Raw genomic sequence first — 7,533 nt, 5'->3', positions numbered from 1 at the left:
TGATCCAACTATAGTAATAAAGTTCACGGTACATCAAGATCGTGCCAAATTAGGAACACGAGAGAGAGAGAGAGAGAGAGAGAGAGAGAGAGAGAGAGAGAGAGAGAGAGAGAGAGAGAGAGAGAGAGAGAGAGAGAGAGAGATCAAACACATAGCTACGTGTACATACCCTCAGCCCCGAGGGTGAACTACTCCCTCCTTGTCATGGAGACCGCCGGGATGATGAAGATGGCCACCGGTGATGACCCCCCCGGCAGGGTGCCGGAACGGGGTTAGATTGGTTTTTCGTGAACTCAGAGGCTCGCAGCGGCGGAACTCCCGATCTAGGTTTCTTTCTGGGGGTTTCTAGATTTATAGGATTTTTTCGTCAGTTCCACATGGGGGGTCCACGAGTCAGCGACAAGGCAGGGGGGTGCGTCATCCACCCTTGTCGTTGACTCAGGACTCTTCTGGCCCAACTCTTGTGTTTCACAGGCTTCTTCTGGTCCATAAAAAATCACCGTAAATTTCCAGCTCGTGTGGACTCCGTTTGATATTCCTTTTCTGCAAAACTCAAAAACGGGAAAAAATAGAAACTGGCACTGAGCTCTAGGTTTATAGGTTAGTCCAAAAATAATATAAAATAGCATATAGAAATAATATAAAACATCCAAAACAGATAATATAATAGCATGGAACAATAAAAAATTATAGATATGTTGGAGACATATCAACGACTAGGTTTGGAGCAAGCTCCATACTAGACGTCCACGACCTCCAAATATGAGGCTACGAGCTCGTTTATGGATGAGGTCCATAAATTATGGTGATACACAGTACTTTTAAAATAGGTTTTGACTTCTTTTTTGTAAATGAAACTGAGATTAAAAGAAAGAGTATTTGTTGCTAATCCTTTAGAATACCAAAGTTTTACCTTATCACTGTTTTAAATTTATTGTGCTACCAAACTAGGCCTAACAAGCTTAGCTTTCCTTTCAAATAGGCATCAAACGCAACCAACGGACAAGAGCGAAATATGGGATTTGAGGACACACTACTAGCTGACTCTTCATACAATCTAGAAGTTGCTATTAAATTAAACATAAAATTAAAGTCTTGTACTCTAGAAACCTAATTCATGCTATGCTATATACATGCACTCTAATATGCTCTACCAAGTAATGTAGATATTTGAAGGCACTATGAAAAAAACAAGTATAAACAACTATACATTAAGGAGCATACATCAATTCATGGAGTAATGCGATAATATTGGTTCACTTATATTTATAATGCAATCCATTAAAATCAAATATTCTTATTAAAATTGCAAAATTAAACATATAATGTTATTCAATGAAATATAGCTTCATTATAACACTAGAAAATGCATTTATAATGATAATTTTTAATTTTAGAAAGGAAGGATACTTTTGTTGCATTCACTTAGAACAAGAAACAACCAACCGTTTTTGGAGCAACATATGCAAATTATGCCTGCAAATTAGTGTTAATAATAGCATAGTGAACTATGTGTTTGTAAATAATAATAAATATTCAATATTAAAATGAGTTATGACAAAGTAAAAATATTAGTACAAATATTTGAATTATTAATATAATGAAGAAAAGAACCACCAATCAGACATTGCACTCCATGTAGATAATCAATGAAGCTTTGTATCGGAATATTTTTCATCATATCTCTAGGAGTATATGATGCAATACTGGGCATGGACTCGCTAACGAAACATAGCCCCATGTATATTGATTGTGAAGCACAGCACCTACAATTGTACTCTTATCTTGTTCTCTGGTGCTCCAAAAAAGCTGTTTGTAATAGTTAACTTTAGGTTCTCATGCCCTACAATTATACTCTCATCTTGTTCAAGCTGAAAGATCTTCTTTCTATGCTTTTCATTTGCAATCATAGGAAAGAACTGTGTGTTGTCATCTCCCTCGATAACCTATCACACTTTCGCTCTTAGTGTTCATTTCATTTCTTCTTCTCTGAGAACTACTCGTAACTTCTCCTCGGCCTGTGTTTTTGTAGCCAGTTCATTTTGTACTAAATTAATTATGCATTTGACCAGGCTGTGATCTGCTGGCATATGGCCTAGCTGTCAATTTTGACGAGTGTCCACTCCACCCAATGGCATCTCATGCCTTCCCAACATATAATACACCCACATGTGTACGTGCTTATAGCAAGTACAATAGTGGGCTTATAGTCCGCTTACATGGCAGTAAGGGGAGTGGGCTCTTTTGCTTAATTAACCGATGAGGCAAATCTTTTGCCTCCGTTTCAAAAAAAAGGAGAGTGGGCTCTCATGCAAGAGTCTAGCTATATACGCATTCGTAGGTAAATGCAATGAATATGAATAAAGAGATAGAGAGAAGATGGAAAAAAGTGATAATGTAATAGCTAACCTTATAGCCCACACTATTGTATGAGTGCATATAGATGATGACTATAGATGACATGGTGGTTCCGTATAGCCATCAGTTGGCTATATTATTAACCATGCTCTTATCCTCTGACCTGACATTATCCCTTTCTCTATGCGATTTATTTGTCGTGCCCCCAAGAACCAACAAAATATACTCCAACTTGCTGCATACGCGTACGTATGTGGAGAAGGCAAAGTAAAACCTACCAGCTGGCTGGGTTGCTTATTTGATCTGGCCAGTAGAAACCGTGTGGAGGTAAGTAGGTTATATACTACAAATCAACTCAAGAAAAATTACACTTAAGCCACAGCAAAATCTTGTTAGAATCACTCCCCGGTCCTCGCCTTCTCTGGGGTGTCACACAAAACCGAGAAGATATCAAGGACGATGGGTTCCCTGCAAAAAAAAAAACTACTGTACAGACAGGAAATGCATTGTAGAGAAGGGGAAGACCCTGCGACTGAAGAAGGACGACCGCGTGGTTGTGAGCCAGCCACGGACCTGCAACGCAACGGAAGGTTGACTCATCATGATTGGGGATTTTGGAGGAGCCCGGCAGCAGGCAGCAACTGTTGGAATTTGCTAGTGGGGTTTTGGCCCAAAGCCCAACTAAAATTCTGAAATTCTCTTGGCCCATTCATGCACACATGTGAGTGGAGTGAGTGAGGCTAAAGTTTAGTCCCACCTTATAAGTTGAGAGGGAGTTGCACCTCTTTATAAGGTGAGCTCTTCTACCACTTGTATGAGCATGAGAAGAGGAGACCTACACGTGCGCTCCTCCTCCTCGCCACGCCGCGCCGCGGGTTGCGGGATTGAGCCAAGCCGAGGATAGAGCTATGCACGTTCTCTATATTTTTGCTGCTCAGGAAGAGAATTGCATCAGGAGATCTTGTAGATGGTGATAGCTTTCAGGTTATTGAATTGGACCTGATCAATGTTTTTCTTGCATGATTTCCTTGAGTGTTTTACTGACGATTCTTCTGAACTTTTACCAATTGACGCGAGTTGGCACGATTCAACAATTACAAAGGCTTTATGAGGATTTTGTAGAGAATGAAGAAGCCTGCCAGCTCGATAGATATCAGTCATTTGAGAAATCTGGAAGGTAAGTGCAATTTGAAAGCGGTGAATTCATATAGTAAGCAAGGGACTGATCAGAGTGATCCTAACCCTAGTGGTTTCTGTTTAACAGGAGAAGATGGCTATGGTCTCGCCTCATTGCTCAGCCTTCTACCCAATCACCAGTAAAGGGATTATATCTCTATGGAGGGGTCGGTACAGGGAAGACGATGCTTATGGACCTGTTCTATGAGCAACTGTAAGTGAATCAATTATAACATTTTTGGACTTATTTTGTGCTGCTTTAAGATAACCAAATCACGAACTTGAAAGTGCACATTAATGCTGAACATATCACCACATATATTCATGGAGGCGTATCAGTTCAGAAGTACATTTAGTGCTCTTCTATTAGATTGATTTACCTGAATGTGTTCATATAACAGTTCACACTCATATGCAACTATACAGGCCAAAGTTATTCTCTTCATTTTTCAATGTTATTCACATCATTTTAAGAGAAAAGGCATGTGAATCCAATCCACAGAAGTAGTAACAGTAATTTTCTTTTCTTTTCTTTCATGAAATGACTTTAGTCATACATACTGAAGTCTTGATCTCTTCATAAACAGTCATGGTAATTTTGAGACATTCCTAGAAGCAGTTGACAAGCTGTTGGCTCCATTTACTGTCAAAGTTCAAACTTCCAACTGTTAGGAACCAATGGTGATCATTGTAATTTTATTAATCAAGATAACCAATGGTGTCTTAAGTTCTGATGAAAATGCCTGGAAAATAAACTGTAGCCTATCTTACTTTGGTTCTTTTGCTATGTGGTATTAACTAGACAACAACTTGGTACTTGTACATATTTTCTCTTTTATGCATTTCTTCAATAATCCATTGTTATCCTGACGGTACTACTTCTTGTTAGGCCAGCTAATTGGAGCAAAAAGCGAATTCACTTTCATGTTGAATGTTCATAGTCGTCTGCAGGTATTTTTTTGTGGTTATGAGATATGCATCTTTCTTCTTCAGTCTAGATCTCTTCATAAACAGTCATCTACATGCAGATGCATAAAGGTGTTTCAGACCCCCTTGATATGGTAGCAGCTGAGATTTCAGATGAAGCCATAATATTATGTCTTGATGAGTTTATGGTATGTGTATCCTTACTGTGATAGTTGTATTAGCTTCCAATTCTCGTTTGCTAACACATCCGAAACATACTTTACAGGTAACTGATGTTGCTGATGCTATGATACTGAACCACCTGTTTAGACATCTGTTCAGCAAAGGCGTTGTATGTGACCACTGCATTTCCATTTTCTTATGGCACTGAAACAACCTTCACACAAGAATACCTCAGTATTTTGCACTCATTCTTTTGCATGGTTATTTGTGTTCAGATTCTAGTTTCGACTTTTAATCGTGCTCCAGATCAGCTATACGAAGGTGTCTTGCAGCAAAACCTTTTCTTACCTTCCATCGACACCTTGAAAGTACGTATTGTCTTATTTGTCAGTTTCTCTGCTGCCTCAAGTTCAATCTGCTAGTGTGCTCATGTTAATTTTTGTGGATTGTTGCAGGAAAGGTGCATTGCACACCCCATTGGCTCCGCGGTAGACTACCGTCAACTGGGTTCGGTATGTCGCCTACTGTTGCAAGTTATGTATTTGTTTTTTTCCAGTTTTCCCTTGCATTACATCTTCAATCTTATGAGCAGGCTGGAGAAGGTTTCTATTTTATTGGAAACTAATGCAGTACAGTTCTTAAACAGAAATTCCAATCTTTGATTGGAGATGAGGAACCTACTTCTCAAAGTGTCGAAGTCGTTATGGGACGACATTTGCAGGTCTTACAAGCTAGATATTTAGAGTTGGCTAATTTTGTTTCGTGTAATCACTCTGTAATTACTAAACCTTGGCTATGCAGGTCCCACTGGGAGCAAATGGATGTGCGTATTTCCAGTTTGAAGATCTTTGTGACAGACCTATAGGCGCAGCAGACTATTTCGGGCTATTTAGTAAGTATAGTTGTTCAGTGCAGTTTCTATAGCTAGGGATTACAAAATGCTACTCTTGATGTGATCTAACTGACACCAAAATGTTAATGTGCAGAGAAGTTTCACACCCTTGCAGTTGAAGGTGTCCCTAAGTTTGGATATCATAACAGAACAGCTGCGTATCGGTTTGTCACATTGGTTGATGTATGTTTCTTCTTTCCTTAGTCTGTCATCTTCTATGTTTTGGTCTTGCCTTACCCCTTGTGTTTAGACATCCTTCAGTTCTAATTTGGAACTAGACACCTTGAAGACCTGAAACATACAGGCGTTGGCAGATATACACGTTCCTTAGTAGTAGTGCACTTTCTCATGTTAGCATTTTGAAAGAGGCTTCTGGTGAAGCTAGTATTGACCTAATTATATAAAATGGTAGGCAGTAGAATCAGTTTGCACTTGATCTGAAATACTGTATACTGGCAGCACAAAGAATCTTGTCTCTGACGAGCTAATGGTTTTCAAGTAATGTACGAGAACAAGGCGAGGCTATTATGCACAGCTGAGGCCGAGCCGATAGAGCTGTTTGAGAAAGTTGTGACGGTCGCCGAAGCACAAAAGAGTGCACCTAGATCTTCACGCTCGCGCAAAAGTGACGATCCCGATCTCTGTGTGGACAGTGAGCTAGGATTCGCAAAAGATCGTACGATTAGCAGGTAATGAAGATCGTGCTTTAGGAGGTTAATAATATCAGCTCTTATTCTGAACTTCAGTTTCTTCTTAAACCTGTTTCCCCTTCATTTGCTCTGTGTTGTTACAGGTTGACAGAGCTCAACAGCAGAGAATACTTGGAGGACTTTGAAGCAAAATGGCAACATCCCCTGCACGCTGTAGATAATGGCGGCGATGTCGTACTAGCATAAGTGGCAGGGCTTCATTTGCAAAGACCGCATTATAGCTTTGTTATATAAGTATCTATTATCCCGCCTGGCTTATATGGAGGAATGGGAGAAATGTTGGTTTTCCTGTCAGTGGTGCATGTAATTTCAGAGTGTGCCATGATATGTAAGCACACTTGTAGAGAATATGTGTCATGTCTTGTTGGAATTATATCCCGTCCTTTATATGAAACTGGAAATCTTCAGATAACGAACGATGTGATACCAAGAATTCAAAGATCCCAACAAATTTGACCCCGAGTTGCATAATGGAGGAATTGTTCATTCCTCTCAAGAAAATGATGATTAAACATAGCTTCTTTATCCAAATAAACATGGGGTAAAATCATATCCCCCTCTCATGGGGCTATATTAAGATAATTAGCCACACGGGTTGCATAAATTCCTCCAAAGCAATTTCCCTTTCTACTATTATTCTGCAACCTTCGTGCAACTATTACCCCCAAGTTATAACCTTTATAACCTAACACAGCACTCTTGAGGATACTCAGATCAGGGACACACATGTGACATGCTTCATCCTTACCGTTAATACATCTACCAATAAAGAGAGCAAAATAATGTATAGCAGGAAAATGAATGCTCCCTATGGTAGCTTGTGCTATGTCCCTAGATTCTCCCACAGTAATACTAGCAAGAAAATCTCTAAATTCAGATTTGTGAGGATCATTAATATTACCCCACTGCGGGAGTTTGCAAGCATTTGTAAAATCCTCTAAGTCCATGGTGTAAGATGTATCATAAATATCAAATAGGACACTAGGAGAATTACGCGTACAGTTATATTTGAACCTCCGCACAAAGGAATCAGTCAATTGATAGTACTGAGGACACTTATCTTGTAAGAAGTCCTCTAGCTCAGCATTACACACATACGCGTCAAATTGCTCCTTAAAGCCTGCTCTGACCATAAAATCATCAGATGGCCACTCACAAGCTCGGACATTCGCGTCCCTCGGCAATGCAACATCTTGCTCACGTATAGCAATCCTGGCCCCTTCTTCACCGAGGAACCACCTTGGTACATTCTTCTAAGCATATTTCTTTTTCTGAAAATTTCTGAAATTTTTAGTAACTTCAAAATAA

General features: G+C 39.6%; 1 pseudogene; it reads left to right on the top strand.

Moving 5' to 3' along the window:
• LOC119350780 overlaps positions 1-6,475 on the top strand; it is a 39,050-nt pseudogene extending 32,575 nt beyond the window's left edge.
• Positions 6,476-7,533: the final 1,058 nt, after the last annotated feature.

This window comes from Triticum dicoccoides, chromosome 1B, assembly GCF_002162155.2.
Source record: "Triticum dicoccoides isolate Atlit2015 ecotype Zavitan chromosome 1B, WEW_v2.0, whole genome shotgun sequence".
Taxonomy (NCBI): Eukaryota; Viridiplantae; Streptophyta; class Magnoliopsida; order Poales; family Poaceae; genus Triticum; species Triticum dicoccoides.
The sequence above is the reverse complement of the archived record's forward strand: the minus strand, read 5'-3'. Positions and strand labels throughout refer to the sequence as shown.